The following is a 24,146-nucleotide window of genomic DNA, read 5'->3' on the forward strand; positions in this document are numbered from 1 at the left end:
TTGATCCTAGCAACTCCTATGCATTCAATTCTAAATTATATTACCATAATGTAGACTGCCTAAAGCAGAACTGTAGTTGTCTAGTAATTGAGCAGGTCAGCAGCATAAAATATTTAGGAGTTATATTTGATAAATACTTGAAATGGTATCACCATATAAATGATTTAGTAAGAGTCTTACGATATTATGTATCGAAGCTGTATTTTATTCGACATAAGTGTCCTTACCATTTTCAAGTAATATTGTACAACGCTTTGGTTGGAACTAAGTTAAGTTAAGGTTTGATATGTTGGGGTGGTGCCCACAAAACGGCATTGAACCCTGCAGTGATACTTCAAAAAAAGTTAATTAGAATAATTGCCAACAAAAATCGTTTTGAGCCTTCTTACCCCCTATTTGTTAGTCTTAAGTTATTGCCATTAAGGTACATGTTTGTTTATAAAACTTTAAAGTTATTTTTTTTGAGAAGTGGTAGTTTTCCAGCAATTTCTGGAACCGAGCATGGTTATAACTTACGTAGGAATGTAAATTTTCTAGTTCCTAAACCTAATCTTTCTTTATTTAAAAGATCATTTCTTTATTTGGGGCCGAAGATTTTTAATAAATTTCCTTGTTTGATCAAAGAGTTAAAGAGTGTAAATAAGTTTTGTAAAAAGGCCAAAGATTGGTTGTTGTCCCATGGTGATATGGATGATCTTTTTGATGTTTGTGAATAATATAAATATTATTATATATTATTTTTACATTTTTGTGAAAGGAGGAAAAAAGAAATTAATTTTGTTCTGTCCACATATTATACTTTATTCTTGCTTATTGTAAGTTATTGTATCATATATATGTTTCATAGTGATAATGTTTCCAAAAAAATTATATATACTTTCTTTTTGTTTCTGGTCTGCCGTGAAATTAATTTTTTTAAATGGTAGCTCCCATGCTGGTTTTTTAAACATTGGAGCTACCTAAAGCTCCATTTGTGTTGTCCTGTTAAAAAAAAGTGTACATTCAAGCTCGGAGTATTAAATTCAATTCAATATAAAACTGCTACCTGAGCACTAGCATTTGTGTTTCTTTAAGTCTATAGGGAAACATATATTCCTCCAGGTTCTAAAAATAATTCTATTCTCTACTAACTTTGAGGCATACCGTGCATATAATTGTATGCTAGTGAGGACAATGGATAATGCGCGGTTGTATAGATTTGTATTCTATCCTCACAAGAGGAAAATTTTTTTTTTCTTGATGGAGGGAGATTGAGTTCTGGATTCGTGCAATAAACAGCCTTACTTGTGTGTAAAAATATGCAGCACATGGTTGGCAGACGGATGTGCACTTTAGTGTTTCAATTTTTTTGCTGCTTAGCGGTTCTCATTCCTCATCGATTAATAGTTCATTGTAAATAAAACTTTTTGTTTGACCCCTAGGAATAAATGTGCAATAAAAATGTATTGTTGCAAACGTATGGCTTGAGAACATATTTTATAAAACTTGAAATACAACCTTCTCGTAAGTTTTCCAGATTTAGAATGCACAACAGAAACATTTAAGAGTTCACTCTCCAGTTTCTTCGCACACTGGTGGACTAAAATCACCTCCAGGTTCTGGCATAGACAATAAAAACTTGAGGAAGCAGTTTTCTTGGGACTGCAATAGCATACTGCGCAGTATATGAGTGTGTTACTTAGGTCACTCTCTGAAGAGCCCCCAGAACAATTTTCTCCTCTTTGGAGAGCTTTCCCTTTATATCCCCCTCTATGAACACCCGGTCTGATCAATTTTAATTATGAAATTCCTATTATATTTAGAGACATGGGTTTTTGTTTGCTCCTGAAAGGTCATTGCTGATTGCAATACTTCTTCAGCTGACACGTATATTGTTATTTTACATTGTATGATTAGGTGTCTCCTCTTGAAATATGCAACCCATGAAGTGCCGGCAGGGAATTCAAATCCTGGAGATGTGTTCTGAAATAGCCTATTCTTGTGAAGTCCTGGTCATCACCGGTTCACTCCTGTTCCTGGCTTCCGCAAAGTGATGGTATACCCCTCTGTCATTCATTCCAAGCTTGTTGAGTTTTGTTCCCCCTGATTTTACATCTTTCTCCCATATGGAACCTGGCAAAGTCTTGGAAGACACTTGGTTTCTCTGACTGTGATTCTTCAGGCTGCGTTTCCCTCGAATGAATCTGTCCCTCTGCATCCAAAACACGTTGTGGTAGATGCGTTGGTTCCCCAGTCACTTCAGCATCTGATTCATCAGTATCTTCATCCATATTAGCCTCAGCACCTTCCTCCGCTCCAGTTATAATTATGTATTGTTTTTTGACCAGTGTTCGTCATCCTCTTCCTCTAGTATTTTTATTATTTCATTTACCGTTAGAGGCTATGGAGACCTGAAATTTCATTTACCATTTTGCAGTATTCGAATTCAATATGCATTCTGCTGGGCAGATGGTATATACTCCTGGACAGCAAAGATTCAGAAGCACAACTGGCAGCGACGGACGTTAATAGGGTCTGCATAGCAAAGAACCATTATCTCTTTGCCTCGGACGCATTCTAAAATTAACCTAGATAAAAGAAGAAACACCCCTCAAAAAGGTTTTTCTCCAGCACATTTGCGAGCTTCCAGGAGGGAAGCAGAATGTTTTTTCCTTGATGCAACTTAAGTTGCTCGTGAGCTTCTGTAGGTTAATAAAGGCTAATCTATTTTATGGAAGTACAGTAAAACTTCGATTTTACGCACTTTGATTTTACATCAAGTCTTGTTTTTTTACGCAGCGGCACTCAAGTCCGGCTGGAAAGCATAAGGAATTGCAATGGTGAAACTTCGATTTTACATCTTTTTTTGATTCTACGCAGTTTTTCGATTTTGCGCAGCATAACCCCAGCCCCTAAGAGGTCGCTAATCTTGATTTTACACAGTTGTCTTTCGGCTTGTCTTGAAAATCCGACTGGAGCAATATGAAGTTAGGTTATTATTTCGTCTCAATGAGTTGCAAAAATGAATACAGGAACGGTTGAAATGACGTCGCGCTGTTGAGCGTGAAACTAAAAACATCTAATTATTGCTTCCCCGTGAGCCCTCTCAGTAATATTTCAGGCTCCATTATGAACGCGAATGTCGCTCTTAGTTCAAATTTGCTGTAGAAGAATATAGAAACCGAAAACACACGGCAATCGCCGTGTATGCGTAACTACTTTTGATTAAGACATGATCGCTGGAGATATAAACATTATCACCTTTCGTTTATTATTCCACTCATTGATCAACGCTGTTTTTATCCAGAATTATGAGCTATGGAATATCCCCAATGCAAGGCTTTCTAGAATTTTGCCAATGCTATGTTTTTCGTCGCCCCAGCGAAATATTACGGTGAAATGAGTTGTTAAAAATACTCCCGTGCCGAAATTTTGGCTTCCAAGGTGTTCCAAAAAAAGTAGTCGTACTTCTAGTATGGACGTAAGTCGATGATAATTCAACACGATGGTAAAAGCAGCATGCATTGTCTCATTCCCAGGCTAACCCCACATCTGCGGGACAAATGGAGGCGAGGGAAAATTGCTTGCACTGCGCGCTTATCAGAACCGACTCAACTTGTATCTCACTGTCAGACGGTTTAAGTTAAACATGGTTGGAACTTGAATAGCTATTAACTTAACTCCGCTAGGTGGCAAGTGTTTTAACAGAACGGGAGTTAATGCCCTCTCAGAATAACTCGCTTCGTCAATCGTCATGTAATCATTGAAGTAAAATTCAAGACGTGAGTGATAAGGCAGTCCTTTTAAACTCAGGAATGGCTTAGTACCATTAAATCGAAATACAAAAAGTGTCCGGTGTTGTTATCAGATATGGGGAAGCAAAATATTACGTGAAGCTGAGTCACACGGCTTGTGAGTCGAAGGTCCCCGCGCTGAATTCGCGGAAGAATGCCGACAAAGAAGCTATTCCCGGAAGAGTCAATCTACTAATGCTAAAATTTCATGGGGAAATGCTTTTTCAATGCGTATAAATTATAAAGAAGGAAAAATTGTCAGGACTAATAGTAATTTTTTATTCATCACGGGCGGCATGACGGCAGTTGCGCGGTCATTTAAATAGCTCACTTAAAAAAGTGATCTAAGCACCGGAAAAATCTCAATTTCCGAATATCCCGGGTCCTGTGTGCTCCGTATTATCAACCTGGGGTCATTAGCGCCATGAAATAAGGGCTGGGGGGATAGGAACCCTATATTGGCATTAGCCAGGTTGTAATGATAAGCTCAAAAGGGACCAGGACTTAACTTCCCATCTGATAGACAGAGTGGTGCACTGGAAGTGCCCTCCACATTAGACTCAAGTAGGGATAGGGCCATCTCTGATAAGTCTCTGCTACTGCCAGGACTTGAACCCAGGCCCACAGGGTGTAAAGCCTTTGTGATGTATTAGCAAAATTTTGCATCTCGTTTAATGGGGTTAATTTGGATGACTATCCTCAGGTATCTCATTTCTTCAATCTCCAATCTTTGTTTGTCTGCTGGTGGTTAAACGGATATCCTGAAAACTGCTTTTAATGAGAATTCGAAAATTAGCTTCTCTGCGACCATTTAGTATCACCATTCCGAAATTTCTCCTGGGTAACAGAAGTAATCTTAGTGCCAGAAATGGCCTAAGACACCACTTTTCATTTCAACCATTTTGTTCAACCATGGGAAACACTTCAGGAATGCAAAGTTGTTTCTCTTAAGGTAACACGTCATCTGTGGAGTTGCTTTTGAGTAAATAAGATTATTAGGCTTCATTTTCCGAGCAATAGTAAGCTGGTGTTATCCTGAAAACTATGCTCCTCCAGCTCTTGATTTTACACAGTGCCCATATTTCGGTCCCTCCAACTGCGTAAAATCAAAGTTTTACTGTATTAACGATAGACCTTCAAGGAGATCTATGGTAAAGCTTTGGTAATGCTTAAAGTATTAAATGATGTGGCGAACACGCATTACTATCACTTATAGGTGGTGAGTAATGATGTTTCCTTGCCATAATAGTCCTTTTGGAAGAATTACTGGAAGTCATGAAATGTGTTGAAGCATTGGAATTGCATTACGTAAGCTGCAAAGAATGATAGGAACGGGAATTGCATACTTCCAGCATGGAAAGCAGAGAAATCTGATCTCAAGTATTGGTAGCCCCATCATAGTGTGAGTCAATGGTCAACTTATTGCATTACAATTGTTTTTAGAGCAATAATTGCTTTTGATTTTCGATACTATGCTCTTCTCTAATTATGGCTAAGATGTTTTAAGCATTGTGGTATTTTAAAGGGATTTCTTGTGCTATTAATTGTAAAGTTAGTAAACACAAGAGGTGAAATCACTATATACATTAGTACACTTTTAATGACACTAAAATTTTGGTTTAAATTTGCTTACTCAAAGAAAAAACGAAGAATTACTCCAAAGTATGAAAGACCTTTAAATAATCCCCACTGCATCTTCCGCGGGGGTAACTGGGAGGCACGCCAATATTCAGCTTAGAATTCAATACCTTCATCTTCTTCTTGTGATCGTATATCTCAACAATCTCTCAAACGATCGCTAAAAATCCTAAGAAAAGGAGTAAAAAAACGATATCTATCCTTCTTATCTATTATATCCAGTTGAGAGTATTGAAATTATTTTCGCCCAAACAATGACTGGCGGCAACAAAATTTGGTAATCCCTTTACCGTCATTTTTTATGGCACAAAAGTTAAGGTAAGCCTGCTCTCTGTGTGTATGAAGGCCTCTTCTTATTTAAATGCCTTAATTTTACGCATTTTGAATTATCCATTGTTTTGTGATTGCCTTGCTTTAAATAAGCATGTCTGTCGAGGGCATGCTTATTTAAAGCAAGGCAATGTAATGCAATTGACCACCAGAGTTTGAACATAAAGTATGGAAAGAATGGCTAGCAAATATTTCTTGTATTATATCCATAAACAGTTCTTCTTCACGGTGTATGAGGTACTCATTTTAATAATACTGTCTTTTCTAATTAGCTATTCCAAAACTCTGCTTCAAGTGAAATTTCCAGTTTTCTTTTTGTGGAGATATAGTCATATTGCACCATTAATGCGTACAAAATAGGTTGTGGGTGATCTAGATCTTCTAGATCAGAGGCCATCATTAGTCAATTCTTATGAAGGCGTCAGTGTGTTCAGGTTACATTTCTGCACATAAGTCTTTGTTGGGACATGGGATTGTATGCTATAACATAATGACTCAAGCCTGATGTTAGAATATATATCAGATACTCATGGACACAGATTGACAGTTCCACTGTGGGGTATGCTGGTTAGTGAGTGGCATGTATCCCCAGAGCAATACAACTGTGCACTCCAATGCCACCAAGTGACAGACTGATTAACTAGTGGCCCGCCAAGCCACCCATTATGAACCTAACAGTCTTCATCACCTGAACCCATATCTCAATCTCGCAAACGATTTGAAGAAAAAGTGATATCTATCTTTCCTATCCTTGAAAGTCAGTTGAGAGAATTGCAAATATTTTTGCCCAAGCAATGACTGGCCATGTCGTAAATTGGCAATCTCTAAACTTACAATTTTTACAAGGGAGTAAAGATTAGATAAGTCCGCTCTCTGTGGGTTCAAAGACTCCTTCCTAAGGCACTGGATGAGCAGACGTTGTGCGAGTTGCATGTGACGAATGATGATCTGCCATATCTTTCTTCAAATCCTGTTATCTGAGAAGTATTTTTCAATAATTTTGGATTGAGATTTCTGTTAGTTTAAAACAACGTTGAATAAAGATGTTTGCATTACATGAGTATGATAGTTTTTGTATCCAAATAAGAGAAGTATTTTATTTTACGTTTCAGGATTGCCTTTTCTGTATTGGGAATAGGAAATCTAGGGAAGGAGCAAATACCTATTCTGACCAGATTTCCCAACTTATTGAGTAAGTACAGTGGAAGCACCTTATAACGACAGCTGTTGGGAACAGAGAAATCTGTCGCTATAGTGAGTTGTCGTTGTTACCAAATGCAATCACATCGTCACAAAAAAATCACTCATCAGGCGTCACCACGGCTGTTTCTGCTGAGAGGCGAAAATTGCAGCATGATAGCCGTTTTGAATCATTATTTTGAACATTAAATTCACTAATGATCATATTCACATGCAATCTATGATGAAATCATATGTAATTATGCAGGATGCTATAAGCCGAGGCATTAAGAAGTCTATTTTAAAAGTCCCAGCTTCAGACTTACTCGTACTTAACTGTGCATTATGAGCTGTTATTATCCTTATTTCTTGGATGCTCCAAATATACATGTCATAACTACCAGTTATGGCTATGCATTAGACTATTAAATGCTAAAACTTCGGAATCTGTTCAAAAATTCATATCTTCTATCTTTCCGAGTAGTAAAGAAAATGATGGGTGACTGCTGCAATTGGGTGACGAAAGGAGCGTGATAAAATTTTAGGGTTCCACATGAGCATTGCAATTCTATCTTTTTCAGGTTAATGGCGGAATGAAGGTGGAAGTAATCTTCTTATGCTTCAAGTCTGCCTGTATGAATGGTTTACTATCGTGTTTCAAATCAGCCGACTCAAATGCTATCGGAATCATGAAACCGAACAGCATTACGGCATCTTAAAGCATATTAGTCATATCAATTATCTTTGGTGGAAAGGGTGAAAAACTGTTTCAAATAAATAGAAGGACAAATGATAAATGAAGCCCACTCTTTGTTTGTCTGTTAGCAATATTTATGTTTCGTAGAGATTCACGCAATCAGACGCAATAGCAGCGGATGTAGAGACCTCTAGCGGGAGTAGCGCACACTTTTTGATAGGAATGCTGACTGGAACTGAAAAACGCTTGTAGTGTCAGGCGGCAATAACACAATTTTTAACGTTTCTTAGTTCTATTGGTGGGTGGGCTGGGCAATTGTCAATGAATAATAGTACTTTTTTATTCCTTTCACCAATCCTGGCATCAAACGCTCATAACCACTGCGCGAAGATAGCTGCCGTCATCCAAGCATTTTTATTAGCTTCGTAAGTGCAAGGGAGAGTTTTAACTCCCTTAAAACATAGGGGATGGGCGGATTTCCCCACCACGAACGGTTTTAACTTATCCGAACCATCCATATTGGCGCATAAAAGAACAGTTACGCGGTCTTTACTTTTCTTCCCTCCTTTGCAGGGGTCCGTTCGAGTGGCGAGAGTTTTGTCCGGGAGAAGGTTAAAAATATATGCCCGTCTCATCCGCGTTGTAAATATCACAGGGGCTGTAATTGTCCAAATAGTCTTTAAGGACCGGAGCCCAGCCTTCCACAGCATTAACATCAACACTTGATGATTCACCGGATAGTTTGTGAAGGGATATCCCCTTCCTATTTTTAAATTGTGCAAACCATCCATCCGAGCACTTAAAATTGTCTTCACCAAGCCTCTCACACAAATACTCAGCTTTAGCCTTCATCATTGGGCTGATGATAGGAATCCCTGCGGCTCTTTGCTGGCAAAACCACGAGAAAAGAGCAGTTTCTAGCTGCGGATGCTCTCCGGGCCGCAGGTGTTTTTGGGTGCTTGGACGCCCTTCTTTAAGCACTGCCGAACGAATTTGTTCTTTTTTCTTTAAAATAGTGAACAATGTCAATGTATTAATTCCAAATCGCCTCGCTTTTTCACTCTTTGAACACTTCACTTTCACAATCTGCAATAATTCTCATTTTGGTCTTTAAATCCAAGGACTTGCGTTTACCAGCCATGGTGCAAGCAGAGGGGCGGAATAATTTTTAATCTCACTGCGGAGGCGCAGGAGGGAAATGACAAAAGAGCAATGAAATGTGTACTTGAGAAATTTATTATTGAAAGAAGAATAGGAGAATACGGAACATGTGGACGTCGACGTTGGCGGAAAAAATGCCGTTTTAAAAGCATTGAATTCCTGAGATGTGGCACGTGGTCAAAAAGTCAACCTGTCGTAATTACGAATGGCGCAAGAGAGGAATCGAGCCATTATCGCTAATACGAATTTATTTTACATTTAAATCATAGGGTTTAAAATGGTTCCTCGGGTAGCTGTCGCTAATTCGAGCTTGTCGCTATATCCCGTACTCGTTATAAGGGGCTTCCACTGTACTTGCAAATACATTACATCTATATTTTTGTATAACTAATTCATTTTTTCGTGAATGCTTTGTTTTAAATAAGCATACCTTCCAAGCAGAAAATATTATCTACTTCAGTCAACAATAAGAGTTTGTACATAATGTGGGGTAAGGTTGGAGAGCAAATATTTCTTTTGTTATGTCCAGTAAAAGATTTTCGACAGAGTATAGCTTTCACTTATTCCAAGGCTGTGGAGCTCCATTTCGAAAATCTATTTAAAATGAAATCCACCATTTTCAATTCCACAAGGTGTAGTCCTATCACTAACAAGGAGATATCACCAAAGTGATGTTCGAGATCTGGATGCAAAAGTTATTTCCTGAAACTATATGTGTAAGGTAGAAAAAGTGTCATTGCTTTCTTCCACATAGGCCCGTGTTAGAGAGATATTCACTTGTAAAGATTTTGTGAAGCACGATATCCCTTGAGTAATTACTACCTCTCAACTACGGCCGTGGTGGTGCGGTCTCGGGTGCTACTTCTTTAATCTGTAGTAGGTGTCCGGGGTGTGAGTCCCAGCGTCGTCAATATTTTTTTCTTTCTTCTAATTTTTGAAATCACTATTACAAATTATTCCCATTTGTTTTATTAAGTTGCTTTGTGGTTTTTTTATATTTTCATATAAATTTATTGATTTTAAATGAAACTCCGAATTGTGCCCTACAATGTGAATTAGAGGACGTATATAAACTTACACGCAAATTTCCACGGAATTTGATCATGCTCGCCCTAGCCATTGCTCCCACAGTGTCTTTATGTATTTGTAATCTCAAGTCTTTCTTCTCAACAAATAAACACCATTGCCTATCCTCACACTCACTCACTTACCCTAGCCTGGTTCCCCTCCTACCCTTCCAGTGCAATGATCCTGCTTTCCAGCAGCCTAATCAAGCTGTTTACAAGGTCTTATTTGTTTAGCTATCGCAAACGTTTTCACAAAATTGGGCCTCGACACCTAGGGTCAGCTGTGAAGGGAGTGTTGTTGGGATGGAAGTCTTTGAATGATGCTAGAAGGCAGGTCATAAGGGAGGCATGGTGAGTGGAAGGATGTTCTGTTGTTAGGATCAAGATTTGTTGGTGAAACAGTGGCTTCGCTGTGGAGAAAATCTAATGGCGGGAAAGCCTAGTGGAAATGATATTTTGAATAAAAAATGTTGAAGCTGGAAAATAACGGTGCTTCAGAAATGGAATAAAGATATTGAAGGTGGAGGCACACCTGTAATAAACCTGGGAATGATTCATGTATAGATGCATAATTGGTTAACTGATGCAAGGAAGTGGTATGCACCAGTGCACATAATGAGCACATTACACGGAAATTTACGTGTAAGTAATTATATGTGCCCTCTAATTTGCATGGCACAAGGCACAATAGGGTGGTTTTCTATTATTTCTTTATTGCCTAAATTGAAAGGTTATTACTCCTGGAGTATGTATTTCACGCTTTTAGATTTTTAAATGACAATATCTATTTTTCGTGATATGAAAAGTGAAAATTTTCAAGAATGCAAAAATGTGAGGGCTAAGTATGAATGCTGGAAACCTCCGTGTGATGTCATTCTGGTTCCCGCTTCTGCCAGGTGAGGTGACATAGGGGCGAGGATATTGTGTGCCACTGCCATGCTAGCAGGTAGCAGAGTACCCTGCTAGCAGATAGTGCTGGGGTCAAATAAGGATTATTAATGCCTTATCAAATGATTGAAACTTTCCAATCTTAGGCAGTTTTAATACATGATTATTAAGAGATGTTTCCCTGAAGTCTGTGCCTCATGCATGCATTGGTAATCTGAGATGATGTGAAACTCCTATCTAATCTTATAGAAACTAGGTCCCTGTGACGTCAGGCAGAGTGGCATCGTATGGGCGTCAATCTGGCCTTTTTTAAATGCAGTTAAAATTGACCATTGCCATTTGTCTAAACTGGTAATTATAAAACCAAATCATTTGTATATTATGAATCCACAAATGGTGGGTAACGAATCGCAATCAATGCCTTTCGTATTCTTTGATGAAGGAAACTACCCAATTCACAGTTTTGTTTAAAATCCAAAAATTGATTTGAAATTTAAAAAAATCGTATCGTTGTACGAAGAGGAAAGGTACTGCCAATGCGATTTTTTGTGATACTCTGTTGTATTAATACGAGGTTTCTTTCTTTATTTTTCAGGATTCCGTCGTGTTTATTGGGCTGTGGCTATCTAGCCATCCCGTTCTGCTTTAACTTAGCTTCCCTGGACTGAACCTCCACAATCTCCAAGTGAGTATCATCATCAGTTTATTATGAGTATGGTTTTTGTGTTGTGAGGTATGGAGCTGTTTATTAGCACTCATTATTTGTCTTTGTTTTTATGTAAATAGTAAGTGTTACCAGATCGGTGCCAATTATATTCGTTGGTGTAAATGTTAGAGAATAATAATGTTTGTTATAATCGTTAATGTGTTACTGTGTATGGCTTCTATTCTCACTCTCCCTTGGCCAAATTCATTGCAATAACAATGGAAAAAATGCATCCAAAATCTAGAAAATTTACGTACCAAAATCGCACTGTGTCTTTAACTAATCACAGTGGCAGGTTGGAAGTCCAATGTAATGTTGTGATTTGTTTGTGATTAGAATAATAGTGCTTGTGACAGGCAGTTGATGAACCGAGTGGAAAATTTCTCCCATCTATATAATGTTCATTCAGAAGTTTGATGGACTAATGGAAGTCCTGTTGACAAGTGTGATGTGGATTTTTTGTGTCCACCAATATAGCTAGTTTTGAATTCATGTGGGGGGTGAAAGTAATAAAAACTAGATATACATTTGAAAGTGGTTCAGTATAAATAGGTGACTTTTGATTATTTTACCTTCACAATTACAATCTCCAAGTGGGTATCATTATCAATACCTTCTGAATTTTTTGGGTTGCAGTGTATGGCACTGGTTTAGTGCACTCATTGTTTTGCCTTGGTTTTTATTTAAATAATAAGTCTTGCCTTCATGTTGGCCTGATTTTTGGCAATTGAAATGCTCCAGTGTATTGATGTTGCCTGATGAATCTTTTGGTTTGTGAATGGCTTCTGTTCTATCTCTCTCTCATTGCCAAATTCATTGAATTATTGGGAAAAAAATGCATAGTACATTGTTTTAATGTCATAATTATATTATAGCTTTTCTTTACTATAGAATGAGGTTTGAAGTCTATTGCATAGTTGCAATTTGTTCATAAGGATAATGGGTCTTGTGACAGGCAGTTGAGTAGCTGAGAGGATACTTTTCATAAGTGATGTCAAGAAGGAAGATGAAACCTTTTTTATTTGAAAGTAGACACCTAGATAGGATTACTGTTGAAAGGTTTTGTCCATGTTTGCCGGGGTTTGTGAGAAAAAAGCATTTAAAAAATGAAAATATGCTCACGTTGAATTTCAATAAAAAAATTTGTTTTTAAGGTGGATTTGGCCAAGTGGTAGCGTAATTATAGACAAAACCCCACCAAAGTGTCTACCTATCAAGAAAGATGATAAAAGCTTTTTCAATTGAAAGTGGACACGTACAAGGGGAGACCACGAAATTTGCTCCGCCTTTTTCAATGCTGTATTTTTGATGGCCTTCGGAATGGTGAACACATCCCTGAACTAATAGTGGTTCCATTGAATGGGCCTTAGTTTGGCTGTAATTAATTAATTTTCATGCGGTACTCTTCACAAGCCGGGTATAGTTCCATGATATCGCACCACTCACCAAGCAGGTCGGGTGGGTTTTTTTATATGCCACCACGCCCGGTCCATTTTCATCAACTTTTGTTTCATCCTTTTTGTTAATGGAAATTATATTTCAGAATGGTTCTTTTAGCACATAGATACTGTGTAAGTAAACTCCCTTTGGAGTAAAGTGAATTACAAGTGTTCGAGAAGTATGGCATTTTATAATCGTTTTGTGCTCTTATTAATTATGTCTGTTAGCATGTTGTTGATCGCCGTGAGCCTTAAATGGCATGTGCTCTCGCAAGAGTGGTTTTCATTTTTAATGTGGAAGTTGATTAGTATAAGCAATGAAAAATTAAGATCGTGGCGCACACCAACCCTTGCTAGTGTAGTCGTCGTATCTCCATGTTGGAAATGACACTGCTTAAAAACCTAAATGCCATTTTGATGATAAAAAATTGTCTCATGTCTATGCTTGTCGCAATTAAAACTAATGAAAAAGTTGACGCCGTATGATCACAATGAAGGCAACAAAATATGCAGCCAACACAAAGCTCCGTACCCTGGTCCCCTGGGTGAGAGGCGTATACGCTACCACTACCCCACCTGACATGCCTACTTAGTGATGCAATATCATGGAACTATATGCGGCTTGTGAAAAGTACTGCATGAAAATTAATTAATTACAGCCAAACTAAGGCCTATTCAACGGAACCACTACTAGTTCAGGGATGTGTTCACAATTCCGAAGGCCATAAAAAATACGGCATTGAAAAAGGCAGAGCAAGTTTCGTGGTCTCCCCTTGTATGTGTCCACTTTCAATTGAAAAAGCTTTCTTCATCATCTTTCTTGGCATCACTTATGCAAAATCTCCTAGTAAGTGTGCGTCATTGTTTTAAGAGAACCATCTCAAGGTAAGATCATCAGTGGTCTGGCTACGGAGGGAGGGCTTATGATTTTTCATTATTTTGATGCAGATATTTTAAGGTATTTGATGTTTGAGGGACAAGCATAGGACCACGTTTGCGAACAGTAAGCAGTGAGAGGAAGAACACGATAAAAACCGGCACATTTCAGAGTTAAAATACTTATGTATTTCTGTAAATCCGCATAAAATGCATAGCAGTACACTGTGTAGGAGTAATGTGTTTCGAAAAGGATCTTTTCCTTGGAGTGTACCATATGTGGCTGAAAGTAAATGTTGAGATTTCATAATGTTTGAATTTGGCAATAATAAAGGCTGATCTTGCATGGAAGTCTTTGCAACAGTCGTCCTACAAAGAGATCTATGGTAAAAGTTTGGTAATGCAAAAAGTATTAAATGGTGTGACTAACAAGCAATACTATCACCCATAAGACTGAGTAAAAATGTTTCCTTGCCAAAATAGTACTTTTGGAAGAATAACTCAAATATTAGTGGAAGTTTACGGTCAACTTATTGCATTGAAAGTGTATTTTATGCAAATATTGCTTTTGATTTTCAATGATATACTCTTCTCTAATAATAACTAACATTTTTTGAGCATTGTGGAATTTTAAAGGGAATTCTGGCGCTATTAAGTGCAAAGTTAGTGAACACAAGAAGCAAAAACTAGAAATACGGAAGTCCACTTTCAGTGAAACCTAAGTTTTGGTTTAAACGTGCTTGCTTTAAGAAAAAAAAGAAGACTTCACTCCAAAGTAGAAAGCACAATTAAATAACCCCACCGCAACTTCCGAGGGGGTACCTGGGAGGTGTGTTCAGCTTAGAATTCATTACCTTTATCTTCTACTCGTGATCCCATGTGTCAGTAATCTCACAAACTATTGCAAGTAATCCTAAGAAAAGGAGTAAAAAGTATCCTTTTTATCCATTATGTCCAGTTGAGAGTATCAAAACTATGTTTGCCAAAATGATGACTGGCAGTATCGAAAATTGGTAATCCCTAAACCTTCATTTTTCAAACTACAAAAAAATAGATAAGCTTGCTGTCTGTGTTAATGAAGGCCTCTTCCTAACCCAAAGGATGAGTAGATCTCCTGAAAGTTGAATCAAACGATCCATATCTTTCTTCAAATCCTCTTATCTGAGAAGTATTTTCCATCTTTTTGGATTAAGACTTCTGTAAGTTGAAAAAGGCATTAATTAAAGAGGTTTGCTCTACATGAGTGTAATAATTTTCTGGTGTCAGTAACAAAGGTTATTTATTTTTCTTTTCAGGATCGACCTCTCTGTATTGGGAACAGGAAACCCTAGGAAAGAGAGAGTACTTATTTCAACTGCCTAACCTATTTGGTAAGTAATTTCAAATTCCTTAAAGTTATGCATTTCTTTGAATTTTCCATTATTGTGTGATTGCCTTGCTTTAAGCATGTCTGTCTAATGCATGATTATATCCAATACAATTGACCAACAGAGTTTGAATGTAAAGTGTGGTTAGAATGGCTAGCAAATATTTCTTGTGTTGTATCCATAGAAAGTTTTTCTTCTCAGTGTATTAAGTGCTCTTTAAGGATATTACTGTCTTTTGTAATTCGCTATTGCGAATCTCTGCTTCAAACAAAATCTCCAGTTGTCTTTTTGTTGGGAATAGCCATATTGCTACATCAATTAGTAAAAAATTGGTTGTGGGGGCTCTCGATCTTCTACATCAGAGGCTATCATTAGTCAGGTCTTATGAGGGCCGGCTGTGTTCAGGTTAGAATTTCGAACATTAGTCTTAATCACCTGATCCCATACCTGAATAATCTCGCAAATGGTCCGAATAATAAATTATATCTATTAGAGATGGGTCGGTTTATGTTCCTGGTTCTCGGTATCACTGGTTCTTGGCCTTGGAACTGCTATCTAGAGCCCGTGGCATAAAGTCGGTACTTCGGAAGTGGCTCGGTGGGGTGGCAAGGATTTGAATTTGGCACCGAAAAAAAAAAGGATTTGAATTTGAAGCCCAAATGGTTTGCAGCATACTCAATGCCAAAAGTAAAAAAAAGAATAAAACACACGTAAATTACTTTCCGATTGCATGGTGTCCACATTTTTTCTTTGGAGAGTTGCTCGCTAACACATGAATTTAAGGATTCGTCAGTTTGTCGTTCTCGTCAAAAGTATAACATTTTCTTTCCAACGAGCTAACTTTTTTCCTGTCGCTGTCCATGGCACGGTGCAGTTCATTCAACTTACTAAGTCAAACTAGTTGACGGCGCCCTTTTTAATCCGGCCCGGCCATGTGACGTCTCCAGTGTGAAATAAAAACAATGCTACATTTAGGCTGCTTTCAGATGAAACGATGGTCTCGTGAAATTCAGGCAGCTTTCAAATGTCGTGTCGTGAATGATGGGCGGCAGAAAATGGTTTCCTTTGAAAATGGTTTTATGATAAAATCATGTACAAATACAGTAATTCTTCGACATATGATCAAAATGCGTTTCAAGAGCTTGTTTTGTTAATTAATCTATGTGAAGCATTGAAAAGTGTTGTTATCCTGCAGAATCCAAAATCGCATTACAATTTTGCATTAACTCAAGGCCCCTCATTTATCCATGGTGTCGCTGTACTGGCGTGTTGAGCACTTTCTTGTTGAGGTTATGAGAACTGTCTCAGTGAAGCCTGAGAGTAAATCACCATTTAAGCTGTATCACAGGATACAGAATACACTAATTTGGAACTGACTCACAAGTTACTACAAATTAATGGATGATGAGACAGAAGTTGGGGAAGTTTCACTATGGATCCTGATGCTATGCAGTATGCTAACTCTGCTCCAATCATCTTTCGCATGGCCCTTCAAAATCAACATCGACCACTACTTTTTTCAGTGAATGCCTGCTTAGTACTGCAGGCAATTTTTCTGCCATAAATGAATAGATTAGACCAGATAGGGTAAAAATGTTAAATTTTTTAAGCTGATAGTTAGAGGTGTTGCTTTATGGGATATTCATATCGGATGAAAATTAAACGATGTCATTCCGCATAAAAACGTATGTGGATTTTTGTGGAGTAACTGTTTAATTTCCATCCAAATTGATTTTTCAAAATCAAAACCTGGAGAAGGAACCAGTGGCTGCCTGATGTAATGTGACATATTGGTCGATCATGCACTTTTCAACTATGTTATTTGCCATTTTAAACTTGGCAAATGGAATTTTGGAGACAATCTTAAGTTTTTTAACCAAGCTTTCCTGTTAATTTACATCTTAGGTGGAATTATTGTCATTCACTTCTTGTGGTTGCTCATTTAAATTTGTCATTAATTCAGTTTCATACTGTTGGAAATATAGTAACAGCTGATGTTTGTAAACAGTTTGTTGTCACCATTGTTGTTCTAGTTTATGTGCCTTTCTAAAGTAAAGAAAAAAAAGGCTGAGCTACCGAAAAGAATAAGCTACATTCTTTCTGCGCAAAATCCAACCGGTTATGGGCCCAGAGGTTACGCAAGGATAAGAAGAATGCAGTAATAGAAAGTAAAATTGTGAAAGAAGAAAAAGAAACAGAATCTGGACAATTTAATTTTTCACGATGTCATCGGATGCTCATAGCGAAAGAATAACCGTCAAGAAGCTAAATGATAATAATTATCAAGCATGGAAATTCAAGATGAGAATGGGGTTAATAAGAGAAGGTACGTGGAAAGTAGTTGATGAAGATTAACCAGAAAAATCCGAGGCGGGATGGAAAGGAAAGGATGAGAAAGCACAAAGTACCATATCCCTTAGTGTCGAGGATGGTCAGATAATACACATTTGCAAGTGTAAAAGTGCCAGAGAAACGTGGTTAGAATTGCAAAAACTGCATGAAAGGGCCAATTTAAGCAATAAATTGTATCTACTTCGAAAACTTTATCAATCAAAACTTAAAAAGGGTCAATCAATGCAAGAATATATAAAGTCAACATTAGAACTAATCGAATGTTTGCGGAGCATCGGAGAAGAAATTAAAGATTTTAATATAGCTGCTCTCTTGCTTAGTGGTTTGACAGATGAATATAGCACCCTTGTAACAGCCCTTGATACGCGTCCAGATGACGAACTCACATTAGAATACTTCAAAGGAAAACTGATTGATGAATTCACACGTCAGAATGAGTCCATAATATGCGTTGAATCACGCAACCTGCAATCGGAATCAGCTTTGAAAACACGAAAACCACATGAATCCAGATCGGAAAAAAGTAATTATAAAGAGACTCGCGAGTGTTTCGTTTGCAAGAAACGGGGACATTTAAAGGAGGATTGCAGAATATGGAAAGCAAAAATGAAAGAGTTCAAAAAGGAAAAAGACAGTCACGAGGCGCGAGGTGCTACAGATGCCAGCCTGAATGCATCGTTTGCTACTGCGTTTTGTTCATGGTTCGTAGATTCGGGCGCTACGAGCCACGTGACAAATGATATTGACTTCTTTACAAGAATTCGTCGAAATAAAGAAGGAAAGGTAATCGTTGCCAATGGAATGGAGAATTCATTGCTATTGAAGGGACAGGTGAAGGATACCTCAATTGCAAGATATCTCCGACAGAAATAAACGGGATACTATTGAAGGATGTTCTGTATGTACCTGATTTGCGATGCAGCCTACTCTCGGTAAAGAAATTAGCTAAAGAAGGTAATGTGGTGACTTTCAAGGAGAATGACTGCATAATTGATAAGAAAAGCACAATGCAAGCTGTGGGAAAGATTGATGGTGATCTTTATAAATTATCATGTCAAGAAATGGCTAATTCTGCAAAGTTTGGGAATCACCGGAATTGTATTCATCTATGGCGTAGGCGGCTTGGACATAGAGACCCAGTTGCAGTGATAAGATAAGTTGATGATAAACTTGCTATAGGAATAGAAATTGATAACTGCAATAAATTCTTGAGGTGTTGGGACTGTGTAAAAGGAAAATTATCGAAGAAATCATTTCCCAAAACAAGCAGTTATAAAGCTCAAAGACCCCTAGAACTCATTCACTCAGATATTTGTGGTCCAATGAGTACAGAAACTCCAGGGAAGAAACGTTATTTTCTCACATTTATTGATGATTACTCTCATTACACAACTGTATAGCTAGTACGAAGGCTGTTTGTCCGACATTTTGATGTGAAAACAGCATTTCTTAATGGGGACATCGAAGAAGAATTATACATGAAACAACCACCGGGCTACACAAAAACCACTGAAGATAAGCTAGTTTGCAAGCTTCAAAAAACAATATATGGACTGAAACAGTCAGCAAGAGCTTGGAATGTCAAAATAAATGATGTTTTGCTTGAAAAAGGATTTCAGCGCAGCCTAGCAGATCTATGTCTTTATACGAAGAATGAAAGTGAGAAAAGGATGTATATTCTGATTTATGTAGATGACCTGATTATAATTCATGATAATGAAGATAAAATTAAGGAACTAAGACAAATGTTGAATCATCACTTTGAAGTAAAAGATTTGGGAGATGCAACTAACTATTTAGGAATACAAATCAAGAGAAAAGAGGATGGAAGTTTTCAGTTAAATCAGAAATCCAAAATAGATGGAATATTGAAAAAGTTCGGGATGGAAGATGCAAAAGGTGTATCTATACCGATGGATCCTGAATACCCTAAATTGAAAGGAGAGAATGATGCCTTGCCAAATAATGGCAAATATAGGGAAGCAGTGGGGGCACTTCTGTATATTTCAACAACTACTAGACCAGATATTTCTGGAGCAATGAGTATTCTCTGCAGACGGGTTAGTAATCCCAGACAGCGAGATTGGGAAGCTTTAAAGAAACTAATGCGTTATCTCAAGCAAACCAGTGATATGGCATTGAATATTTATGCCTGTGAAGATCTTAAATTGACTGGATATGTAGATGCCGACTGGGGTGGAGATATACAAGATAGGAAATCTACAAGTGCATATATTTTTAAGTTGGGAAACAGTGCAATTTCCTGGTCCAGCAGGAAGCAGTCTTCTGTCGCTCTGTCTACAACAGAGGCTGAGTATGTTTCTGCAGCATCTGCCAGTCAGGAAGGTGTTTGGCTACGACAATTACTGCAAGATCTGGGGGAGATGCAGAATGAACCAATAATAATCTATGAAGACAACCAGGGATGCATAAAAATAGCTTCAAATGAAAAATTTAGTGCCAGAACGAAGCACATCGATGTCCGGCACCATTTTATAAGAGATTTAATGAAAAATAATGTTATTCAGCTTGTTTACTGCAGGAGTGAGGACATGATTGCTGATGCACTGACGAAGCCACTTCCAAAAATAAAATTTGAAGAATTAAGGAATGGAATGGGCCTGACGACATAAGCTGTTAAGTGGGGGTGTTGGAAATATAGTAACAGCTGATGTTTGTAAACAGTTTGTTGTCACCATTGTTGTTCTAGTTTACGTGCCTTTCTAAAGTAAAGAAAAATAAAAGGCTGAGCTGCCGAAAAGAATAGGCTGAGTTCTTTCTGCGCAAAATCCAACTCATGCATGATAAGATTTTATCCTTGGAACCGAGTATCAAGACCAGAGAACCAATGGGAGAGAACGGGACCGGAACCGAGATCCCAAAAATTATAAGAACAGACTCATCCTTAATGTCTAACTTTCTTACCCGCAATAGGCAGTTGAGAGAAATGCAATTATTTTCACATTGACTGGCAGTATCGTTAATTGGCAATCTCTACACCTCCACTGTTCATAGGGCATGAAAGATTAAATAAGCCGGCTCTCTGCATTAAGGCCCTTTCTTTAGTCACAGGACAAGCACACATTGTTAAGATTTCCTTCTGACGAATGGATCCGCCATATTTTTCTTCAAATCCTTTTATATTGGAAGTGTATTACCGTCATTTTGTACTGAGGTTTCAGTAAGTTCATAAAGGGACATGTATTTTGTAAAAAATGTTTTTTGAGGGCTTTTTAATAATTTTTTTGGTACAAAGTATTTTGTTTTGTTTTGTTTTGCATTTTGGTTTATGCATATTATTGTGCCCTAACTTTGTTACCACCCGACATTATGGTCGACTTGTAACCAATTGTTTGACGATAATAATAAAAGACATTGAAGGAAGAGGTTTGCTTTAAATGAGTATGATGATGTTTGCATGTAAGTTAGAGAAGTATTACAAGGGTGCAATACCACTTCACCAATGCTCTCTTCATGAAAAAAATATGCTTTCTCTTTTTTGCTTTTTACTTGCATATCTTATTTTTTCATCTGTTATTGCAATAAGCATGGCCGTACTTTGTAAAGAAAATTTTTAAATCCATATTCAAATGCAATTCCCTACAGAAGTCTTTCATGTGAAAACTAACGTAGCATATCTATCGCAAAAATTAATTTTATAATTCTTTTTACTATTTTGCTTTTATAATATGCTACTGATAAATTAATTAATAGGTAACGCTGCTCAACAGACTAAATCATTTTGGCTATTTTCAGGCAGTATATCGTTGGTGGATGTTGTTGCTAATGTTAGAATGAGCGTGAATGTTCACATAATCTATGTACGCATAAAAAGTTAATTTTATAGGTGAATATGTTCCTTTGTTCTTCTGGAGATTCTGGAGACGATAACTTATTCTACCAAAGCTTTCATTTCGAGATGTGAGTAAAAAAATATAGCATTAAAAAAGATCCTTTTTGCGGCATATTTACTGCAAATATTGGCTTTACAGGTAAATACGAAACTGTATACGAAACGGTGCACATGTTTTATTAATAATGAGAGTGTATAAATCAAATTCAAGAGTAAGGAAGTGCTGCCCGAGGTGGAAAAATAAGTGGCAACATCAATATTACACATGAAAATCAAGTCAGTCTTCCGCCGCCTAGAACCTAAGGCCCTGTGATGTAAACGAGCGGTTCAAGATACGCCCATAATAGCTACTCTGTTTTAGCACTTGCGTGATTTGAACTTGAATCATCTCTGAGGAATCGTCCAGTGCAAGCATATATTCCAATGACTTCTATCCCAGATAAAAAAAATTATTTGGGTAGTTCCAATCCAAGGGAAATATAAGATTATTCGGATAAAAGAAATAAGCATTGGTCATAGTGATTTCATTCTAATTTAACCAGAGGTCCTTCACTCGATACCCGTGAAAATGTAACATTATTTGTAACTAATGCCCATTTTTTTCGGTTTATAAGACTTACTTGATAATGATGACACTACGAGCAAAATTGTAGTAAATCCAAGGGTCTAAGGATAGACGAGAGACGAATAGGACAGTGGGTAGATGACCCAGTAAACACGTATGACTCATGCGTGAGGTCGTAAAGAAGTCTGTCGAATTTGTAGGACTCCTACAAAAGAGTCCCAAATGGCCTCATAATGATGTCTCCGTGAGGTCATATGCACTCGTATAGGAATTCTTATCGCGGTCTCACACGACTCTGAAGGAGCTCAGTCAAGAGGTCTTATAGGACTCCTATAACAGTTCCAATATGATATAGGCGCAAATGTGGCGCCTCCATGTGTGTGATAATGGAACTACCTGGAGAACCAGAAAAATTACCCACTTCGTAATAATTCCGATAGATGGCTTTGAAATAGCCTACAAAAACGCCGGGGCCCCTACCAGCCCATTAATTAAGATTTCAAAATACTTTACTCACCTTTATTTAAGAAAATTCTCCGATGACATAAGTACCCGACGTATCCAATTAAAATAAAGCAAAATAATACATTTAATGAGAACCATAGGTGGAAATACGGCAGAAAAACAAAATGGAATAGACAACTTCATGATATTTATAAATTTATTCTTCATAATATTAAGTCAATAAACAAACATCACGAGTTTTTGAATTCTTCCTCTCTGCATACTTTACGCGGGCTCTGCTTGATACAGCCACTGCCTCTCCACTCTCTCCAAGGCGACACTACTTGCTGATGTCGGGTTCCATTTCATAAGAGAGGCTGCAAAAAACATTGAACTTAAGTTTGTTGAGAGTTAAAATTGATAACATGATAACATCAAATAAACCAGATAAAGACTATTTATCTCATTAGCAGTCCCTAAATACTCCCAGGGCCGGTTTTAGCACCGAAGATGACCGTTTTAACTTGGTTAATTTTAGGAGTAACCGAATTAGTGAACTACTTTTGTTTAACTCTTACACTTAATTACATTCCTATTGCATTAGAATGCACTTAGAAGTTAACTTAAATACATGGTGAACGTTATTTCCATGCTTTATCGTTCCATAAGTTACATTACGAAGTGAAATCAAGCAAATTATAAATCGGTTAGCACTTTTGTTTGTTTACGTCATGATTTTGAGAACTGAGAAGTTTATAAACTTCAATGATCTTAGGGAAAACTGTTTTGTGAACCCGAGATAATAAAAACACTGCTTGAACACGTACTAGATATGATCGAGATAGTGTATATTAGCGGAGATAATTTAAAATGCGACAACAGCAATTTTATAAGGATACGATGAAAGAATGAAATAAAACATGAACAGCAACAAAGGCACGTTACAAAACATGTTCCACATAAATATTTTACATGGATATATTTACCGATAATCAATTATAAGCATGAACTTAACCAGCTTTGAAAATAGTATAATTAATGGATTTTCTCATTAACAAGTGGATAAAGAATCGGACACATAAAATCATTGAAACTTACCTTCCAAGTCTCCGTGCACGTAACACATCATGGTGTCCACAAGGTTCGTGCCGATCTCAGATCCGATGGAATCCTGATTCACGTTCGTAGACACAAGGAAAAACACGAGCAAGAACTAGGCCATGAAGTACACCCGACATTAATCATAAACTAGACGTCTGAGCTCAAGGCAGTAGAATAACACGACCACACAATGGCGGACCTAGCGGAAAGTGGAAGTGTCAGCTTATTTAATAGAATCGGAGGGAGAAGTTTACGCACCCATCTCTTAACATAAAGAGTTAATTGAAGGAAGAAAAAATATTATACACGCAGAAATATATAATTACGATTGAAATTATAATTCATTAACATATACATGACTTGATTTTTCAGGCCTCATGTGTGTGTGATCTTGAAGACCCCATGAAGTGTGAGGTCTTCAAGACTTCATGAAGTATGCGGTCTTAAAGACATCATTCATGTGACCTCATGAAGTGTGAGGTCTTAAAGGCCCTTTCATGTCTCTTAATGTGAAATCTTAAAGGAGTCCAACGTATGAGTTCATGTAAGACCTCATTACGAATACTGTGTTGACTGGGGAGAATCAAATTATTGCATTTTTATGCAGCAAAATATGAAAATATGCGGTGTTGCGTGGAATGAGATGACGTGAGTGCGGATTCCTTTCCTCATTCGTGCATCCCGTTGCCTCTTTAAAAAATTATTGATCC

The 24,146-nt window shown here is 37.5% G+C and overlaps 1 protein-coding gene across 1 annotated transcript in view; it reads left to right on the forward strand.

The window, feature by feature from the left end:
- The window catches only part of LOC124172821, a 60,309-nt gene that overhangs the window by 8,788 nt on the left and 27,375 nt on the right, over positions 1–24,146 (forward strand). Inside the window, exons 4-5 of the mRNA XM_046552311.1 lie at positions 11,329–11,418; positions 15,050–15,124. The gene's annotated coding sequence lies outside the window, so the exon portion shown is untranslated. The remainder of the gene's footprint in view (positions 1–11,328; positions 11,419–15,049; positions 15,125–24,146) is intronic.

Source organism: Ischnura elegans, assembly GCF_921293095.1.
Source record: "Ischnura elegans chromosome 13 unlocalized genomic scaffold, ioIscEleg1.1 SUPER_13_unloc_3, whole genome shotgun sequence".
In the NCBI taxonomy this organism is placed as follows: domain Eukaryota; kingdom Metazoa; phylum Arthropoda; class Insecta; order Odonata; family Coenagrionidae; genus Ischnura; species Ischnura elegans.